Genomic DNA, 22,076 nt, shown 5'->3' with positions numbered 1-22,076 from the left:
CCATGTGGCCATGTCCCACCTACAACAGCTCACCAAGGAGACCAAAGAGCTCTGGTGTCTGAGCTGAACGGGGGTTCTTCACCTCCTCTGCACCACCTTTCACTCCATTCTCATCTGCCTGGATTGGCCTAAGTTGGACAGCATGGCATGAATGCAGAAATGCCTCTGTTGTGGAAAGACACAGCAAAGATAACAGATGACTTCCACTAAACATTTCCCATCTGAGTATCCTGAAAGTGAGAAAATCAAAGTGGATGACTAAAAAGTAGTCAAAACGACACAAACTGCTGTGAAATCTCATAGAACCTCTTGCTAGAGCAACACTCCTGATGTTTACCCTCATTATAGGATGCTATGCACTGAGCCTCACCTCCCAGATGGGATCCTGGGCACGAGCACTTTGGCAGCTTCCTGAGCTCCTTCCTGTGCTTGATTGTCCCTAGAAATGGAGTTACTCTAGAGCCACATATTTCTGGGATATAAATAGGGATCTCATGGATAACCTTTTCCTTTCTCCCAGGAGGTGAAATATGGTGAGGTGGCTTTGATTTAGAGCTTGGCCAGCCTCCTCCTATTGCAACTCCTTAAATAATCTGATTCCTTCCTCTCTTAGCAGCACATTTCCCTACTTTTTAACATCCAACAAAGCCTTGCTCGCAGCACACATTCTGAAATTCCTCCCAGCCAGAAGCCTTTAGGACAGGAATGTGTGTTGGAGCCTTGGGTCCAGCCTCACTGCTTTGGGCTGCCAAATCCCAGCACCAGGACAGCAACTAAGTGCTGTGTTAGTGAGGGGTTTGGTTTGGCTGCTTGGATGGCTCCAGGGGGGACAGCAGCAGCCTCTCAAAGGCTCACCCCATCTTGTGCAGCTGTGTGGAGCAGGAGCATCCTCAAGGAGCTTCTCTTCTCACTGTCTCAGCTTGCCAAGGGCCCTGATGAATGACTGCCATATCCTGATCAAAAAGTCTCACCAACAGTTTTAGTGTGTCTGTGTCCCCCTAGTTAAGATAAATTAGACAGGCTAATGAGACTGATTAGTCTTTAGCTGTGACCCTTGGCCTTTAGGATGTACTTTGAGCTAATAGAGAGAATGGGGATTATAGGCTGTGATAATGTGCTTGTGTTGGCCTTTTAAAGGAAAACACATTTATTGCTACTTAGAGGAAATTGATCTAATTGTGCTGGAAGCATTTCTACGGACTGAACATGGAATTTTTATTAAGTAGGTGACCCAGGTTCAGCTGGAATTGCCAGATTCGAAGCAGGCAGGAGACATTTTCAGGAGATCCCACCTGGCAGCCCCTCTGGCTGCCTCTCCAACCGATAACGACTTGCACTCCTCCTGACTTTGATCTGCTGCTGTGTGTATCAGGCATCAGAGCTCCAGGAACTTGGACTGCAATCCCCAGGTCTCGTGGCTCCGCTCCAAGCCAACAAATCATCAAAAGCTGCCAGTTGTGTTTACACATTGACTAAGGGTTCAACTATTTGATTCCTTTCTCCATCAGCAAAACAAAATGGTTCCCGTAGTTACAGGGATTCCCAGAGGGAAACGAGGAAACCACTGGGTGCATTTGAGAACAGCCTGGACTACAAGGTGCTCTGCAGCCTGTCTTACCCTAATGAGAGGGTTTGATTCATAGCCCAAAGCCACACTTTTTCTGCTTCACACACAGAAAGCAGAGATTGTGCTCTTGCAAGCTGTCTCCAATAACATCTATCAGATATCCTGCCCTCCAGTATATTTAGATTTAGTTGTTTTCCAGCGAGCTTTGGCACATATTGGGAAGGCGGTTCTGGGTGGGGAGAGCAATGCTGTAATGGGGGAATCTCTGCTCACATGAACTATGTCTGGAGTATTGATAAAAGTTCTCAGAAAGGCTTCATGCTTGAGCAGGAGATCCCAGTCAGCAAAATCCAGAAGAAATAAAGTCTTCCAAAAGCAAAACTTTTTCCTTATCAGAGCATCCATTCCCTCTGGGCACACTGGAACAGTGTGCAGTATGCAGATCCACAGCTCTCAGCAGAATGATCACAAACTACATGAGTTTAGGTGCAGAAAGCATCAGCAGCCGCTGCAAACTCCTATGAAACCACAGCACTCAGTCTGCGAGTTGTAACATGACCTAAGAGCAGCTGGTAAGGACTCATTTTGTCTTGCTGAGCCTTCAGCTAGTTGTAAATCTCATTTGAAGTGCTGGCAATGGTGGAACCACTTAGGGCTAAAAGGCCATACCATGTTTCTCAGAAAAGTCTTTTCTTCAAATCTCCTTTATCAGCCTCGCTGTTACACTGTGAGCAAAAGATGGAGGACCTACCAACATTCAGTTCAGGAAGGGTAAACTGCCTGCTCAATCCTCATATTCTTCATAGAATTAAAAAATTATTGAGGCTGGAAAAGACCTTTAAGTCTGCTTTCAGAGGTCTCTCTTTTATATAACTTCTGAAGATTGCCATTTGGCCAGGTCAACAGCACTGATGTGCTTAATCTATGGAGAAAAGTGGCACATTTACTGTATATTACTGCAGTGATCAAGAGCTCCATCCTGGCTCAAGGCTACACAGTATGTCCTGCGTCAGCAGAGAGGGGAAGTGAAGTCCTTCTCATCAGTGAGTGAGAAGATACCTCTGAGTGAGGTACGTGGCCTCTCCTGCAGGCAGATGGTCATCACATTGTAATCTGAGGGGCAAATCCCACAGAGAAATCTCCTTGGATGTGTTTTCTTGACTGAACCAGCTCCCAGTTTCTGCTGGCAATCAATTTCCAGAGCTCTCCAGATATCGTTCCTATAGAAATGGCTGCTAAAACTGTTGTGAAAGAGTAAAAAGAAAAAAAAAAAAAAGCAAACTGAAACCCAACCACCAAGAGCCACACCGTAATTAGAAACAAAGGCAGACAAAAATAAACAGAATACACAAATTAGAGACATTTAGGGCAAATTAATGGACCTATGCTGAGACCTGTGCTGTTCTCAGTAAACAGAGAGCCTATCCTTCTGGTTTCTGCAGCCTGGATTAGTGCATTATTTTGTTCTGGAGATTGAGAGGACTTGTCAGGACTTGAATGCTGATGGCTGTGTGCTGCTGTCTGGTGCCTGATCTCAACAGGAGCAATGGCATCCACTCCTGGAGGAGGAGAGCTTGCTTGCAGAGAAGGCAAGGCCAGAGCCATCTGAATGAGCTATGCTCTGCAGCAGCTTGTTGATGAGTATGTTATCATCACAAGAGAGCCTGTGGCTTTGTGGCACCATTGCCTGAAACCCAAACACTGCTACCAGCCATGGGAATTACTGAAAGGGCTTAGCAGAAAGGATTGTCAATCTTGGATGGTGGGGCTGCCCACTGGCATGCAGTCCTGTTCTCCTCACATCCTATATCCACCCACAGAAACAAGCTGGGTAACTGTCTGCCAGCAGCTTCATCTGTCACTGAGAGATGCTCTCTGTCCATCTGACTCCAGAGGGAACCAAAGAGAATTTGGCATGCCCATCCCTCCGGGGAGCTTCCTTCTATCTTGGTGATAACAATTCCACCAAAGCACCTGTTCTATAGAATGTAGTGATCTAACATGCTCTTTTATTTACATAAGAATCACACAACAAAGGGTAAACCCCCAAGCTCATACTTGCAGCTTGCACCCCAAGTGAACCCACGTGAAAAACAACCTGTTTTTATTATATGCAACTCCTTCCTCTGTGACATCACCTAGTCATTAGTCAGGATGATCCTTGGCACTCTTTGTACTCAGGCATCTTGCAGTAAATAGTCTTATCACTCTTTTACAGCTATGGAAATTGAGGTTTTGACCTTGTTTGAGTCAAGGGGATCCATGGGGCCAACAGCACAGGAGAACTTCCCCGTCTCTGCACTGGTCCCACTTTGCTGATCAAAGGTTTGAGCCACAGCCCTGAAATCAATGGAAAGACTCCTAAGCACCCAGAGATCACTATATAATGCTCTATTGTACGTGATAAGTCCTGAACTTTGCTTTGCTTTTCCATGAAATGTTTTCAGACACAGAGCAATCAGAGGAGCAGGAAAAGATGGTCAGCCAGGGTAACACCAGCTGTGGCTCCAGTCCAAAAATTACATGGTACTGATTTCATTGAGAATTGGTCACTTCCCCTTTCTTCATTGGCAGCACTGATTCAGAGGTACTGGCAGGTCAGGCATCACCCAAGGCTGGAAGAGCTGAAATTCTTCAACATCCTATAGTTGTCAGAGGGATCTGGGTGTTCAGCTGCAGTTCGTATGTATACGTGTGCATGGAAATAAGAAGCATCACCTTTAGCTTCAGGAGAGCAAAATATCAACATGAGATATCGCAAGCATACGAAGTCTTAGCCTGACTTGGAGCTTATCTCCTACAGTTTCCAAGAATCCTTTAAGCTGGATCTCCTGGGTATAATGATTTTTTCAGAAAAAGAGTTCTTCAAAACAATTTGGGAAGTTCTGTCACTGAAAGAGCTAATTATTGGCATAGAACAGAGAAAGGATGTGATGCTGCAAAACTTGGAGTATCTCCTCAAAAGATAATTTGGGTGATAGGATCCTAAAATGGGATTTGAGGATGATTGGGATCCCCAGAACTGGAATCAGTTAGGTTATCAGTTAGGAATCAGAAGGTTATCAGAGAGGGCTTAACTGAAACGTTTGCATTCAACACCCTGTGCTGAGCAGGAACATCCCTGGATCCAATCCTTATGGAATATTGACTCAGTCACACCCCAGAGATTAAAATTACAGATCCTCGGTTGGAGGCCCAGTTTTGCCAAGGTATTTTATAAAAACACAGCAGAACACTTGCTGGTGTTTCTCTAGGACATGCATCCTGAAGAACTGCACTTCTGCACCATTGTATCAGAAAAGGCACAGATCTTCACATGGCATAAGTCAGCATTGGCCTTTGCACCGAGTTTTGGCCAAGCAGCCACTGTGTGAGCAGAGGGCTCCTGTAGGAGCCATTTCCAGGATGAAGAGCCAAGCCACGCTTCATCCAAGCTCCACATGAGGAAGATACTTTGAGTAATTTTGGAAACCTGAGGCCTCAACAAATTCCCGCTTGTGATTGCTTGTATCTTTACTGGCTGTCTTTTCCACTTCTCCCTCTCAGATTACTGGGCTAGTGACAAGGAAATACAGAACAGCCACCCAATCGAATTACAGAACATTAAAAAGGTCAAGCGCCTACAGGTTGCTCTCACACCAACAGTGGGAATCAGATTTCCTGGTGTCGCAGTATAAGTGACTGACACTGTTAACCAGATAAGCAAGTGGGAACTTGTAAGTCTATCTAAAAGCAGAAGTAATTTGCCAGTGGATCTCTTTTCAAGAGAAAGTGTGTGAGGATTAGATTTCCTTGAAATTTCTGCCTTGTGGGTAAAAGCAACCTGACCGTTCTTCTGTGCTTTCCTCTGCCCACTGTAGTCAGGATATCACCAGTATGGTAGTTTCTATAGAACTGATGCCATAGGGGGATGAGAGAGGAGCAATAAATAAAGGGAGTAATTGTCACTGGGAAATACTGCTTGCAAATACTGTCCTCTGGATGAATATGGAGGAAGTGGGACAACTGAAGCTCTGGCAGATGCCGCTCTGATGGTCCCTGTCAGCCAACAACCACAACTCCAGCAGCCAGGAGACACTGCAACCTTGTTGTTATCCACAAAGACTCCCCCTTCCTAGGTGAAAAAGTGGTGAGAAGGAGTTCCATGCACTGCAGCAATCTAGTGAAAGCCTCAGAGAGTAATATGCCTGTAACACAGTGGAAAGTGCAGCAATGATGGCACAGTAGCAAGGTCCTAGGATGCAACAGCCATGGGCACAGAAATAAAGAAAAGAAGCTGCTTACCTTCAGAAGGTCTCAGGTACACAGGAATCTCCAACAAGATATTCTCATCTCTACTGCCAGCCCTTAAATGAGGTCTGGGAAAGGGTGGATCCTGGCTCCAGCCCTTCTGGTCACTCATTTACATTGCATACATCTGAGCTCCCCTGGATTGGCCCTGCCTTCCACCAGGTGCTCCATCACTGCTTCAGACCATGATTTAGCATTTCTTCAGTGTCCTTACTGAATGGGCCTTCTCTTCAAGCACCATCAAACTAAACATTTTGACAGAGATTGTCAAAGACTCATTTAGAAGTCTAGACATTCCATTGACATTGGCCACGGGTAGCAAGTGTCAAATCATGAGTGACATCCAGCTCTGCAGTTCTTGGTGCCTTGTTTCTTACTGGCCATGGCCAGGGCTGTGAGCTCTTTCACAGAGGTTTTGCTTCCAATTTACCCCAGGATCAGTGTAGAACAGTACCAGTGATCAGTGGAGAACAGACTGTACAGAAAAGCTCTGTCTCTGTAGTCTCCATTTTCATCCACTCTTTCTGGATGTGATGCTTGAGATTTGAAGGGCTGTTATGCTTCATAGGAGCAACTTTCATTTGAGGGGATAGCAGCCCTAGATGTACCAAGTAAATGAAGTCCTGTCACCTTGGCAAGTCAACATTTCCATCTCCCCCTTCATTATTTATTTATTTATGGTTCCTGAAAGCTATTTCCCAAATTCTCCTCCCTCGCCTTCCTCCCCCTACTTTGTTTTAATGAATTGCGGATTGAATTCCAGAGCACACATGTGAGGCAGAGATGATGAAGCACCCAGCCTGATGGCAGTCCTGTAAATGCTACGGCGGCTTCCAAAGAGTTAATTCATTACAGTCCATTGTCCAGTCGACTTTGTAGCTAGCAGCAGATTGGAGCCGACTTGAAATGCTGAAGTGGGAATGAAAAATGAGCAAAGCCTTGGTGTGCATTAAATATTTAATATTCTCTCAGTGGGAGGTGTCAGGAAAAGGACCATATAATAAATACTACGAGAGACAATTCCATCACTGAACTCGTCTGTTAATGACCTCATTTGCTTTGACAGAAACATTACAGATGCAGCCTCTTCGCTTCTGTGGCCCTATTAAGCAGGCCACATTCCAGTTGGAGAGCAAATTCCTGCTTCTGCGGCATGGAGGAGTGGGCTGGGGCGATGATTGCCTCCTTCTGTCTCTTGGTCTCCTCCTGCTTTCTGGATATGGGGTATTCAGAAGGAATTCTGTGTGGCATGAAAGGTATTTGTGGTAGCTGCATGACTCTGGCAAGGAGATTGGAACTTTATCATATTCACTAGAATACATGATCTCTAGACAAAACTCCTTCTGCAGAGGATCTGAGCACCTCCCCCCATCTTCTCTAAGCTGGGCAATGTGGTGCAGACCATCTCCTGTTTGACTCCTCAGAGACTTCTCATGGCAAGGACAGCGGGGTCATCATAGGGGTCTCCTTGGCCAAGTTCTGGTGCATGCTTCCCATTTGAGTCCCACCACGTTCCAGGAGCACCTGCTGTTAGATCATGGGGTTTCCTAGCCCATACTGTGGCTTGCAGCTCTGTTGTCACATAGAGGCTGATATTCTGTCTGAATATCACAGTTACAGGATTTTAGCTTCAATCTAAGCGGAGAAATTTCTCCTGAGAGATAGAGCAAAGCTGGACAAGCTTCAGCTGACAGACAAGCTCCAATCCTTGACCATCTCCAGCACCTTCTCCAAGGCACTGAAAGTCCCCAGTGAGAACATCTCGCTTTCTCTTGTCCACTGTTTCTGAAGGGTCCTCAAAGGCATTTAATCTTTCCATTTTGCACTTGAATGTATTAACATCCAGTTTATGTACAACTGATCTTTTGCCTGTTTTCCCTTATGATTTAACTAATTCCCTTTCTACCAGGGCAGATAGACCCTGTGGAGCTTTTTGCCTCTCTGGCATCTGTTGGCCTGGTTAAGAGAATCAGTGTCTTCACATCTCTCTACACAAGTTCTCAAGGGCCCTCAGTATCTTTCCTTTAAGGACTTGCACACACTGCAAGTCATTGGCAAATTATCTTCCTGCATTTGCCTGGTCTTTTGTTTCCTCCTATTTTATACCATGAGTAGGTTCCTGGGTAGCCTGATCTGGTGGGGAGCAACCATCCCAAGGCAGTGAGTGGAGCTGGGGTGGGCTATAAGGTCCCTTCCAACCCAACCATTCTGTGTTTTTATATTAAAAGTTGAAAGGGATTGTGAGGTTATGCCAGGAGCCTTAGAGACCCTTTGTAGTAGCACAGCCTGGGCATCTAAGCTGCTATCAGGGGACTCCAGAGTACAATCTCAGCTGCCAGCCCCATTGCTTAGCATCTGATTTTTGGAATGGATCATAGCCTAGGGCAGCAGGGTGCTGAAAGCAAACACAGAACCACAGAACTGTATGGGGTGGAAAGGACCTCTGGAGTTCATCTTGTCCTTCCCCCTGTTAAGCAAGAAGAGAGAAGGGGGAAAAGGCTGGCAGTGATGGGAAGGGAATGTGTCCCACGCTGTGTGGGCTATGCCGAATACTGCGTTCAGTGCATTACAACAAGGCAGTTGTTTGTAGTGCTGGCTCCGTGCAGCGGGGAGATAAGGTTCTGCCTTTGTATCAGAAGCAGCTGCAAAGGGGCGGAAAGGTCTTAGAACAAGAAATTGGTTCGTTTGAATTCTCTTCTCCTGCTTTGCCTCCTTCAAGGTACAGCACACCGCCAGTGCTTGTACCCCACATTGGTACCCTGCTACATGCATGTGGCCCATAGCTATGGCGGGAAGACAATGACAGGGTAGAAAATGCTTGGTGAGAGGGTACAAAGCATCAATCCTGTATCTAGCATGGGGAGATGGTGCAGGTACCCAATGCATTCTGTCAGGCTGGGCCATGATTCACAGGCAGAAGGGATTCAAATGGCCCTGGGCAGGCAGCCCTGGGCACAGCACAGCTGCTGAGTGCTGGGCTCGACAGCCTTAATGATGTTCTTTTAATGGAGCTTTTTATAAGTGCAGGATATAATATACAGTGCATGTCCTGCCTGCCTAGAATAGCTTTAAATAATGATTCAGGTGTATGCTCCAGCGTAAAGAACCATTGCACCATCATGCACAGACACTCAAATGCTTCTGAAATACACTTTAAGGTTTAGATTTGTGCTTAAAGAATTAACGACTGCTTGGTAAAGTTTTCATTTCCCAGGATCTGGGCAATTCCCACACAGGCAGTTTCTATGGGGCTTGATGCTGGCCATACAAATTGTAAAGTTGGGACAGGCTGTGAGCATTTCTCGGTGCTGTTGCTGCCTGGAGGAATGCAGCTCAGCATGCAGGTGGAAGGAGGAGGAAGCCGAGCAGCAGGGAAGGAGAAGGAGCAGCCCTTGTGGCCCAGCAGGCACCCAGCACTGCACTCCAGAGCTGGAGATGCCGCGAAGGCTCCATCCCTGCTGGCAATGTCCCGTCTCATGGGGCTGATTTAGGGAGGTCACCTGTCACTTGGGTAAAGGTCGCCCAAGGTCCATGCTGTGGACAGTCCCCACGTTCCTGGGATGTCACATAATCATTTTATTTTACATCGCCTCAGTCCTGCCAGAGGAGGGAGGAGGAGAGGGAAGACTGCGAGGTCAGCAGCATCTTTATGGATGGTGGAGTGAATGTGAGGTGAAAGGCATCGTTGCTTTTGCCTCCCCAATAAACCCCTTTTCTCTGCCTGAACGGAAGCGGCGAGGAGATGTTCAGCTAATTTATATTAATTCAACTCCATTAATGATGAGATATCATCTCTTCCCTCAGCAGGAGAACCATCAAAAGGATTTAACACCGAGCTGCTCCTTTGACAACCCTGCATTACAGCCTGCAGCCATGCTCAGCCCTTCCCTGGTTTGATAGGAGAGGTGAGCTCTCACTAGTAGTGTTATTTGGGGGTGACTCCTTGCACAAACCTCAGCATCGCCCAGGGATCTCCATGGGAAAGGAAGGACACCCTGTGTCCCACAGAGTGGTGATGTGCAGTGGATGCATTAAGTGGCAGGAAGCCACATGTTGTCTGAGTCACCGTCTACTCAATGAAGCAGCTATAATGGCAAAAATGGCATTTTGGAGGGGATGTGGGCAAGGTTGGTGCCTGGGAGGGTCTTCTGTCCCACTGCCCGCAGCAATAGCAGCAGTGTTTGGGCCACCAGCAATGTCGCTCCAGCAGCCAGCAGCACAGGCTCCTTGCTTGACCCATCATCGTGCAGGATGGGCAGGCTGGGATCACAGCCCCACGTGTGAATTAAACCCCCAGAGGGTTGGGTCACTGCTGTCACACATAGACAATATTTTGGGCTCACATGGCCCCCACCTGTACTGAGGCAATGGGCAACAGGACTTGGTGCTAGTCTTGTGATTTAATTTCTCTCCTTGCTTCTGGCTGATAGCGTTAGACTCCCAGCCTCTGAAACACACATACAAATCCTGGTGGTATTTTTTTTTCTTCTCCTTTTCTTATATATATATATATATATATTTTTTTTTTTTTAATATTTTTTTTATATTAACATATTTCCTTTTGAAACGGTGTGAGGCTTTTCTCAAAACTAATGGATTTTTTCCTCCCCTTGTCTGGGCCAAATGTATTCAAATCTTAACTCAGTTAAGTCAGAAGATTCCTATCGTCTCAGCAGGGAATCCCACCCTTTATTCCGCAAATCAGCATCCTTTTTATTTGACTTTCTGATCTCCAAAGGAAAAGGGATGCTTTTTTATTTTTTTCAGATTTTTTTTTTTAGTTTAACTCTGACGTTGATGTTGCAATGCTCTTTGATAGCCAAGAACACAAGGACTGACTTCAGGAGCAGCTGAAACTTCATCAGGAACCAAAGCATAAAAAAAGAAGGGATGGGGAGTGGGGAATGACAGAAAGTGATACTGTTGAAACAGCCCTTTGAAATTTCCCAAATGATGTTTGATCTGTGGGTCCCTTAAAGCGGCTGCGATGCGTTCAGTATCAAACTGATACGTTTTATGGGGGAGGGAGGAGAAGGGTTTTAATTTTTTTTTTTCTGATGCTCAGAAGAAATAAGTTTAATTTTAACCTGTGTGACTCCACCTGTGTGTTTTTTAACACGCATTTATCTGGCATTCAGAAGGATCCTTTAATCATTTTTTTTTTCTTGGTTTGCTTGAATATTCCTTTATTTCAAAGGAACAGCAAAAAAGACACAAGGGACCAAAAGCTGAGGAACAGATTACTTCTGTAACATGCACTCATCCTCCCTTACCCACCCCCGAAATACCGAGCTGCTAGAAATGAAAACATGAAATGGAAACCCTTAGAAGAGAAGCAGGAAGGGCCCAGTTCCCCCCTAGGGAAGCCCAGTGCAGCTGCAACAACCGCTGCCCACTTGGGTTTTCAGACCCATCCAGGTCAGCAGGATCCTATCTGAGCATCTCATATTTCAGATAGCAGCAATTGGAGCAGGTTGGCTCTGCTGCCCGCTGTGCCTGCACACCTCACCCCCATCCCTTGCTCCTGCAGAAAGCACCACCACCCTCCACTGGGAACGGATGGGGAGGAGAGTGCTTGCTTCTCCTGCAAATAACAGTGTGTGCAGATGACATGATTCCACTGAAAGTTTGCAGAAAGGGAATGCTGCTGCTGCCCAGCCTCTCTGCTTAGTGGGCAGGTTTTGCACAGATAGCATTTCTTGCTCAGTGTCGGCGTGCTTTGCACGTCTGAGTCCTGGCCCAACATCTGTAACCAGCACTGCACAGACTCACCCAGTCTGCAGGCACTGGTGGGGCACAGGGGCTGTGGGATGGCATGAAGCCTCCAAGGGACAGCACTCAGTGCAGTGTGTTTTCCCCCTTCTGCTTGGTGATTTCACGTGGATGGGGCTGCTGCTGTGAGCTGGTTAAGGACTGCTATGCCTCACCACAGGTGTGCATCTTGTTGTGTGAGACGGACAATCTCCTTTGCACAGCACGTTTCATGTCCCACGCACAGAACAAGAGTGACAAGAGCGGCTGCAGCGTACCTGCAGACCAGATCAGTTGCTGTTAAATGCACAAATTTAAGGCTCCCTGCCTTAATGGGATGCTGATATTTGTAGAACAGAGCTGGGACCTGGGTCCTTGCTGTCTGCCCCAGGACTGTGCTGAAGCCCAGTGCAGCAGCACTCAGAGGGGAGGTGCAGAGCCCACATCTGCAGCATCTGCCTTCATTCCCAGCCCACCCGGTGCATTAACTGCTGCTAGGAGAGTGCAGGGAGGAGCAGGTAAACATCTCTCTGCCCACTGACACACTGGGAGCTGTCAGCTCCAACATCACCCACACACCGTGAGCACTGAAAAAGAATGAAATAGATTATTTAGAGCAGCTCATCCATCCCACAAGACCAAGCAGTGGGGTCTCACACACAGCTTGCCCTCCACTGGACTTTGCCCACAGAGAGTTTTAGCCAGGGAACTTGTTAATGTTAAAACAAAAGTGTGCATTTATGCACAAGCAGATTTGGACCTCTTTTTGGGCAGAAGCTTTTCTCCTGCTCTTATCTTGCACAGCACAGGAAAGAAGAAAGGTTCTCATTGCTAAGCCAGGTCCAGGCCAATTTTGAATCTTTCGGTGAGCAGTGGAAAGAGCAGGCAGGGGGGATGGATGCATCTTCTAAACACAGCTATACGCAGAAAGAAAACTATTCAGGCACTAATTCTATCTAAGAATAGCAATGTATGGTATGCACAGATGTTACAAAGTGGGGTGGGAGTTGCTGGGATCAGCCTGAAACCACAGTGGTATTTGAGAGATTTAATGTCTTAAATCAGTCACGGGGAAGACAAACATTTAAACTGGGCACTTCCTAGAGAAGTGCCCCAATTAGGAGCCATTGCACAACCCCTCTGTGGAGTCAGAACAGAGCATGTTTCCCAACCCTAAGGTTGTGAAAGGCCCTGTGGACATTTCTGGTAGTCCTGAGGCTGCATAACAGGGTCAGTTCCACGGGGGGAGGTGGCATTGCTGCAGCTCTAAGAGAGGTGATGGCTTCAAGTTGTGCCAGAGGAGGTTCAGATTGGATATTAGGAAACATTTCTTCTCAAAAAGAGAAGGAGTGGTGATGCAGTGGCACAGCTGCACGGGGAGGTGGGGAGTCACCATCCCTGGAGGTGCTCAGGAACCATGGAGATGTGGCACGGATGGACGTGGGCAGTGGGCATGGTGGGGTGGACTTTGTGATCTTAGATTCTGTGACTCTATGATTCGATATCACTCCATTCGGAGCTCACCCCAATGGCCCAGGTTATTCTCATCTACCAAAACTGTGAGCAATAGTATTGCGGGGAGAGATTATGGTAGAGAAATAAATAAAAAAAAAAAGTCAAATTTATGAAGCAACCCTTTCAAAGCGTTAAACCATTCATAGCTTTATGACTACATATTAATCTGCTCTCATTTATTGCTTTGTAAGGCTATTTTGACAAAAGTTAATTATCAAGACTGCTAAATGCTTTTAAAGCATTGATTGGGGGAATTATTACATCACTGTGATAGACACAGTGTGTTAAGATGGATTGTAAGGCTCGGACCATCTGAAATTTCCCCCCTTTTAATTGGATCGATCCCCAGAATAAACGAAGTTTAATTGAATTTTGAGGAAAATTGAGCAGTTGTTTTCAAGTCTCTGTCAATACGCATTATTTCAATTACATGATGATAAGCATGGAGAGAGTTTGCAAACAGCCTGCATGGAGGCGGAGGCTGCACACCAGAGAGGCTCCTTCTTCTACTTTCTTTTCCCAGGACGAACCACATTTCCCAAAAGCACATCAGCAAGGGCAGGGCCCTGCTCCTGCAATGCAGCACAGGAAAACATTTCAGAGAAAATTACTGCCTGGACCCACTTTCCTGGCTGTCTTCATCTCCAGGCTGGCACTCCTTCCTCAGCCTTCCCATAGACTCCTACAGAGCAGGACTGGATTTTTGTTGTGCTAAACCAAAGCGTTCTTTTCAAAAAGCTTGACGTGTCTTGAAAATGTTGGCCAAGATGCTTTGGCTTGTAAAGCTTTGCTGTGAGGAAGCTGAGAAGCAATCGTCCCTTGCTGTCTATCCTGCTCCACTCCAAAGCACTTCTCCACTGTGGTACTGGTGAAGATATGTGGAAGTTAAGGGCTGGAGTTAGCATTCAGAATGGATTCCTTTTGAGGCCACTGTTTGGGGCTGGGGCAGAAAGACAAAGCTTTACTACCTACCTGAAACACGGCAGCACCAGGAGGTGGTAAGCTTCCCATGGAGTGGGGCATCCTTTGCTGAAAGCAACAAATGCCACAGCTTGAGAGCTCATGCATGTTTCTGGGTTTCTTGGAAATCAGAAATATTCCCTCCTTTACACACTAGGAAGATGGGAGACTTTAGCAGGGGAAGTAGAATTCAGCATCTTGTAGGAGCTAACAGCATTGGTGCTGAACAGGGTGTTCTCCCAGCTCTGCATGCGGCCCTCTGAACATCCTGAACATCCCAGATGTTAGCAGATACCCTTTATGGCTTTATCCTGGGCAGGAGGAACCCACTCCTGCACCTTCCCCGGGTGCTCCAGAAGGGTGTGGGATGTCCCCTCCTTTGAGGCTCCCTGACTCCACGCAGCTGCAGCCATTGTAATTTCTATTTCCACATTCAATATTCACCCCTCCCCCCCTTCCCCCCCTCTCCTCCCCCCCCCCCCCCCCCCAAAAAAAAAAGACCCTCAGCTTTGGAAAAAAAACCCCAAAACTCTGCTTAATCCTAAAACTCTCATTCCTCCCCTTCATTTGCTGTCCCAGCCCAATGAAGGTATGCAAGTTAGGGTGGCTCCTACAGAAGAAATACATGGCAAGGATTTATTCAGACAAAGCTGTTTCTCCTTTTTATCTCCTTTTACCATCACCTCCCCAAAGCCCCCAGGAGCCTCACAGCCTCTGGAACGGCCCAGGCTGTTCCAGGCACACCAGTGGCTGGTGGGCTCTTGTTGGCCCAATGGTACCAGTGAGATGGATGCACTCCTCAGGAGGAGGCACGGGGTGGCTCACTGTGCCCACGTCATGCAGCAGCATCCATCCCCTGACCCCAAGCACGCAAGTGAGCCCTGCACTCCAAGGGAGCCACGCCAGGATGGGTCCTGCAGCCAGCAGCAAGACACAAAGGCTACAGACACTGTTATAGATTTGTTAGTTATTCATTGTAACAGCGCTGATCCTAATGAATTCATTTGGTATTCATTGGTTGTCACGCACAGTTCTGTAAGTCTTCAGCTCTAATTTAGGACAATTAAAATGAAGTGTTAGCAAGCAATGTTTCCCCTGCATTGCACAATCTATAATATTTTCTTTTTAGGGGAGGGATGCAGACTAACCCGGCTCATGCTGCTGATGTTATCAGGGAGCGAGATCTTACAGCTTGATCCTGCGACGCTTAATGAATTAATACAGCAGATATAATTGTCATGGGTCAGCGTGTTGTGCTGGCCTGCAGATCTGTCTAGATTAGGCCTGGGGAAAGACTAATTGAAAAATACACGTCTTGGTTTGCTTAAAAACAATAAGCAGATATCTAGCAGGGAGAATCTACAAACAAGAGGCATAAAAGCAAGGCAGTGATTTGTCATACGCTTCATAGTTCAAGTTGTAAATTAGACGATCTTTCATAATCACAGGGCTGGGGGAGGGGGAGAACCCAATCAATTTGTCTGTAAAACCCTAAGTCTTTTTGAAAACACAATTGAAATATAATTCCTCTGTGTTTCCCAGTTAATTATCATTTACAATATTTCTGGCATCAAAGCTTTACTAGCATGGAGGGATCATTTCTTCATCACAATACCACTTTCAGGATTCATTTATCTTGTCTTTTAGATAATTATCCCCAAATTCACCAGTAGACTGTCACACTTACATGCTCCAATAAATGTAGTTTTAAATCAGCAGCTTACTTTGCTGTGGTGGTACAAGCGCTCCTGAATTGTGTCTAACTAGAGTCATTCATCTGTGATCACAACACTAAAGGGAGAACAACAACATTAAGGTTTGTATGAATGATCATGCTTATTTATATGCAAATACGTCTGACAAATCAATAATGTATGATTTAGCTGCTCACTGTGCATTAGTAGAAGTGCTGCCAGTCCCAGGTGGTGGCCTCAAAACGATCCTCAGCTCTGCCCCCCCATCTCAGCCCCGCTCCAACCAGTGGCTGCAGTCAGGTGGCTGCAGGATCAGCTGTTTGCTCAGCCGTGCAGAGCCCCACACGTGGGGTGATGAGTTTGGAGAAGCTGATGCCAGCCTGGGGTGACTGCTGCAATCCCTCCCGGAGCGGTTTTTTCTGTGCTGAGCTCCAAAGCCATCCAGAAATGGAAAAACTACGTATCTGAGATCTCTGTCTTGTGCCTAAGCAGAGTTGGGTGCTGGGCTGGGTGCTGCTGTAGTGTAAATGCTGCATTTCTTCTGAGAAGTTGCTTATGGCAGCGATTATTTGGGTTTTCAGCTAAGAGGAGCCAAGAAATACCAACACCACCGCCCTCAGTTATCACTCCTCTTGCTGAACCCTGTGGGCTGAGCAGTGATCAAGTCCTGACCAAGGCAGAGAGGTGGGAGATGCCCCTAACCTAAGGGTGGTTGTTCCCTTGGCCACAAACATCTGGCAGCACTGCACCTGGCTCACAGCCACCTCCTGGGCAAAATGCCACATCCTGTGCCACTCTCCTTCCCTGCCTGCAGGGTGCAGGGGAACAAAGGCACCCCATCACAGAGCTCCCATTTGCTGTGGCAGTGATAAGAAGAGCATCCTGTCCTGGGGATGTACTGCTTGGTTATTGCCAGCTTTGGAAGAAGCACTCAGCAAGCTGTGAAAGCAAGCAAGAAATCCCAGTGTACACAACGCTGGGGGGACGAGGGGAGGAGTGAGCTTAATGGCCTGCATGAATTGCCAAGCAAACCCTCTGCAGACTTCAGCATCTTCAGTGCCACATCCTCATTCTGACATAGAAGCGACATTTATAGGTCGTAACTCTGAGGAGCAGTTGGTCTCTCTGGCACTATTACACTTAAATGTGAAGGGCTTCATCTGCTGACTATCACGGTGGAACAGGCAAGTTGAGCAGTTAAAGGAGCAGTTCAGGGAGATCCCCCAGGGATGCAGCGAGCAAAAGAGAATAATCAGGCATTTCCACAACTTGCCCCTGTAGTGTATTACATTCTGGCGACTAAGCTGCTTTTAGCTTTCCCAGTTTACTTTCAATCACGCCTACCGAATACACCGCTCGTATTCCCACCGCATTTATAATTATAATTGGCTATCTGTGCATGGGGAGCATGCAGTGCAGACGTGGGGTGTGCACACACCCAGCCCTGCTCCGCACAGCCCTGCCCTCACACATACGCTCCGAAAAGAAACAGTCGGAGATTGAATTAGCTCAGAAATGGAGCATCTGCACAGCCAATAATTTCATTACAGGGGAAAGCAGGAAACTGTGTTTCTCAATGAAGCTCGGATTATGAATCTGGTCATTTGCATTGGAATTTTAATGGGATTGTACAAGAAAGGGCTGGCGCACATCAGTTCTCCTTCACATGTGGCTTAATGCGGGGAGATGCTGGGCAGGGCAGGAGGTGGGGGGCAGCTGGCAGGAGCACACCCCCAGTCCTGCAGGTGGACCACCAGCATCTGTACCCCATCGTGCCCATCTCTGCATGGAGTGACTAATTCCAGTGAGGGAGCAGGTTGCTGTTTTAATCATTTGACCTCAATGCTGATGTGTGGAGGCTGGAAATCTTTGCTGCAGGGGGGCAGTGATGGCAGCCAGCGCTTGGAGCAGTGCCCTGTGCATCCGGGCAGAGCTCTGAGGTGCACCCATATGTCAGGAAGGGGCATTCCATGAGTGGGTCATGCCCGAATGCTGCGTAACTCCAGAGAGAGAACCTGTACCTGGATCTCCCAGTCCTATGTAAATGGTGATGTGCAAGCCCCATTTTTGTTGATTATTTTCCCCTTTCATGAACCCAAACTGGTGTATGCAGGAGCCATCACCAGCTGATAGTTCTGTGCTTCAGGTGATGCTTTTCCCATGGGCACTGGGCCTCGTGTCAGCCCTGACAGCTGCAGCAGAAATCTTCCTTGGTGCAGAGCAAGACTACATCTCCCATCAGCCCCAGATGAAACAGGAGGAGGCCTGAGGGTGGGCTTGTTTCTCTTCCTAACAAACAGCACTTGGAGATTCAGCCTCTGATTGGCAGAACACTCCTTTTGTTTTCACTAGCTCTGAAAAAGTTCACAGGCATGTGAGAAAGCATGCATTTCATCAGGTGTGCAAGAGATTTTGATAAGGAGACACATGCACACACAAACCCGGCACTCCAACTCACACCCAGCCGGCCGAGGCTCTTCCAGCAGGGTGAATATGAAATATTAAAAGTGCTATGTCCTTTCCTTCACGTATTTCTTCATATTTGCTCTGGCCACTCCATTGATATGTAAATAAACGGTACCACCACTCTACAAAATGCAGATACTCTGCATTATTTAAGCCATGAAGACGATGCATCATCTGTTATGTGGCTCATTGGGGGAGCCCTGCTGTGTATTTGGCAATAAAGCCTCAGAGCGCCTCATCAGAAACAGCAGTTGGTCCAGGGGAAGTTCATTTATGCATGAAATATTCACAGAGCAACAATGCAAACCTTAAACATCAGTAATTGTTAGATTTCTATTGCCTCTAACTAGTGTCTCTAAATTATTGCAAAAGACTGGCCAATTTGCAAATTACATATATTTGTCATGCTCTTGTACCTTTAGTGAACAGACCATAATGGTGATAGCATTTTTAATGTACACAGTCACTGAGCCTCCTTTGGAGAGCTAGCCAAAGATTGGCTCCTTAATGGAAGGAGCTGGCCAGTTTTCTGCAGGAAGTCACCGCTATGTGAACTGACTCATTGCCTGGGATTTTTTCCCCGGATGGTTATCTCCAGCTTTTAGTTGAAGAAGAATCTTCATCCAATATGTCCACCTTTGTGTGCCTCACAAAAACGATGCCTGATTGCTGTGCCAGCATAACGCAGGGCCTTGGAATCAACAAGCCAACTTCAGGCTTTGGCATTGGCCCTGCTGTTCTCTTCATTCAACAATTTTGGGTTCATTATAATCCTTCCCTGCAACCCAAAATAACAACTGAGAGATCAAAGGGTCAATTAACGCTCAGCAGATTAATTTCTGAGTTGCTTGGTGGTCAGTGGTCCCTACAAGAAGAATAGAAGGAAGGGGCATTCTGCCCCTCCTTTTTCCCTTTCTGCTTTTTGGTTAATATTGAAGAGAAATCTTTTTAGGTGCCCTTCCATTTAATACAGGAATAAAATATAGCATCCCCTTTGACAAATCTATTTTTCTTCACAAAGAAAAGGGCACATTTCCCCAATGGACAGCACACTGCTTTATCTTTTGCACTGTGCTTCTCCTTGGAGCGTAATCTCCATCAGCCGGTGCAACACAACCTCCTTTCTCCAGTGGTGTTGGTCCTTCAGGAGAACTCACTGGCTTTGCAGAGGGTGGGAGCAATCTCCAGGTGGAGTTCACAGAAGCACAGAATCATTAAGATTGGAAAAGAACTCTAAGATCCCCAGGTCCAATGTCAGCCCAGCCCACCGTGCCCACTGACCATTTCCACGAGTGCTGATTCCCACAGTTCTTGAACACCTCCAGGGATGGTGACCCCCCACCTCCCTGGGCAGCTGTGCCAGTGGCACATCACTGCTCTTTCAGAGAACAAATGTTTCCTAATACCCAACTTGAACCTCCCCTGGTGCAACTGAAGGCCATCACCTCTTGTTTGATCCTCTCTGCTCACACGGAGCTGCTTGCTGACAATCAGCACACATGGCTGGGAGAGCTTTTAGCACCTCAAGGAATCCAGGGTCATCCCCACCACCCCAAGGGCAGCAATGGGACCTCAAAGGCAGAGCAGGCTCCTGCTGCAAGCCTCACCTTGGCTTCAGAGACGTGATCTCCATGTCAGTTCTGCAAGTTACAAGTTTTTAAGGTTGTGAGTTCACCTCTCCTCTATGACCTTGTCTGGACATGGCCATAGATCTCCTAGTCCATACTACAGCTATTCCTACTGCTAATGTGGCTCTGTCTCACGCTCACACCCTCAGTGGTACACTTAGAGGGTAACAACAGATACTCCAGGAATTTTGCAGTGCACAGATAGTATAGGAAAAGCAGCTGGAGTGCGTGATCTTGATCTGTTTGTGGGGAGGAAGTACATCCTCATCAATCTGAGTGGAACCCGAGCAGCAAAGTGGCATCTCTTGGCCACCCAGCAGGAGATGACAATAAAAGCTAATTTAAAAACAACAACAAAAAGTGCTGGAGTTTTTTTAGTCACTTAACGAAATGAATTTCTTGCACTAGTTCTGAAGCTGAACTCTCTCAAAGGTGATCACTCCTGACTCCAGGTTTTTCTTTGACTTGTTTTATGATGTTTGCTGAAAGTTCAGAAAATTAAATCTTTTGCAGGTTCAGAAATGCACATGATGGATGTGTTTTGGGATTCAAATCAAGGGAGGGAGAATGCTTCTTTAAATTATTAGTTTGGCTCCTCTCCACCATGCTGCTGCTCTGTTAATTAAACAGCGGACATATGTTAGGGCTGTTTTACAAGCATCTGGAAAGAAAAATTAACATTTTTTATCACTGTCACTGTAATTTCTTAACTGTATGTATATTTGGACAATATGAAAATTAGTTCCATTTAGAAGTTGGAGTGGTTTGCATTGATTAGAAGACACAATGATGAAGGGGAAGCTTGGTAGAGGAAGAAGAATCTGGCCTGGAGAACGTGAGGAGAGGCTTGGTGCCCTAGCAGGCTGGTCAAGCAGGGTGGGAATCTGATGCATATTTCTATTATAACAGCCATGCTGCACATTTCTGTTGGCATTTCAGATCACAGTAACGGAGGTAGTTTGCAAACAAAGCCAACAGCACTTTGTGGAGCAGATTTTGGTTGCTCACCTTGGACTCCATACTGTTCTCCATGCTGGTTGTCTTTTCTCATTGATGCAGGTTAGGATTGTCAGTGCATGGGGTCCTGAATGTTGAATCTGTCACTGTTAGGGTCCTACTGTTCCTCCTCACAATGCTTCTTACACCAAGACTACCATGCAGAAAGGAGGTTGTAGGAAGGTGGGGGGCAGCCTCTTCTGCCAGCTAACAGTGATGGGACAAAAGGTAATGGCCGTAAGTTGTGCCTGGGGTGGTTCATGGATACTGGGAAAAGTAATATTCTCTGGAAGATTGATGATGCATTGGCACAGCTGGCCAGGGAGGTGGTGGGATCACCATCCCAGGAGGTGTTCCAGAACCATGGGGATGTGGCACTCAGGGACGTGGTCAGTGGGCATGGTGGGATGGGCTGGGGTTGGGCTTGGTGCTCTTTTCCAATCCTAATAATTCTTTGATTCTATGATTCTATGATTCTATGCTGGGAGAGTTTCCTGCTGGAAAATGGGGAACCTCAGGGCTTAGCTGTGAGAAATAATTTGGCTGTGCTTGCACAGGAACTGTGCATGGCCTCTTTCAGCCATACATGTTTGCTTCCAACCGGGACACAGAGGCCAAGAGGAAAAAGGAGAGTGTCAAAACTAGAGTCTGAAACGAAGAGCTGTTTCTATAAATTGAACACAGCAGAGCCCTGCTCCGGGCAGGCCGGGTGAGCCTTCTCAGGTTGCACAATGCGCTGCGCTGTGTAAATTAAACAATATGGCCCTAAATTGACAGATTGGACAGGCTCCATTTCCAGGATTCCCAGTCCATGCTCGCTAATTATGGCAATATGTTGTTTATCAGCGAAGAATTGTCCAGATCCAAATTTCCCTGAGTAATGAGGTGCACTTAGCTCCAGCTGGACAGAGCAGATCATACAGCAGAACATGGGAGGGATCACTGCCTTTTCCCAGGGCTGGGAAAGTCACTGACTTTGGGCCAGATCAGTCCCAGCTCACACACATAAACAGGCTGTATGAAATGAATGGGCCTATACCCAAGGACAAAGGTCTGATCCAACAGCTATTAAAACCAATGGTGCTTCCATAGGCTTCGGAGCCCTTTAGATTAAGCATGGGGTGAGCAGGATTTCCTCGTGTGCTTGCAAGAAAAACGAGAAGCAAGATATCTGCATGGAAAATGGAGAGTATGTACAATGATGTGTGG

The 22,076-nt window shown here is 46.8% G+C and overlaps 1 long non-coding RNA gene across 1 annotated transcript; it reads right to left on the bottom strand.

Moving 5' to 3' along the window:
• Nucleotides 1–1,836: 1,836 nt before the first annotated feature.
• On the bottom strand, nt 1,837–5,946 carry LOC125701385 (uncharacterized). Its single transcript, XR_007380222.1, has 2 exons — nt 5,852–5,946; nt 1,837–5,754 (listed from the first exon to the last, which is right to left on the bottom strand). It is a non-coding gene; the product is annotated as an uncharacterized LOC125701385 (long non-coding RNA).
• Between the last annotated feature and the right edge of the window lie 16,130 nt (nt 5,947–22,076).

Source organism: Lagopus muta, chromosome 16 (genome assembly GCF_023343835.1).
Source record: "Lagopus muta isolate bLagMut1 chromosome 16, bLagMut1 primary, whole genome shotgun sequence".
NCBI classification, from domain to species: Eukaryota; Metazoa; Chordata; class Aves; order Galliformes; family Phasianidae; genus Lagopus; species Lagopus muta.
Note: the sequence above shows the minus strand (reverse complement) of the source record. Positions and strands in the feature narration are given on the sequence as shown.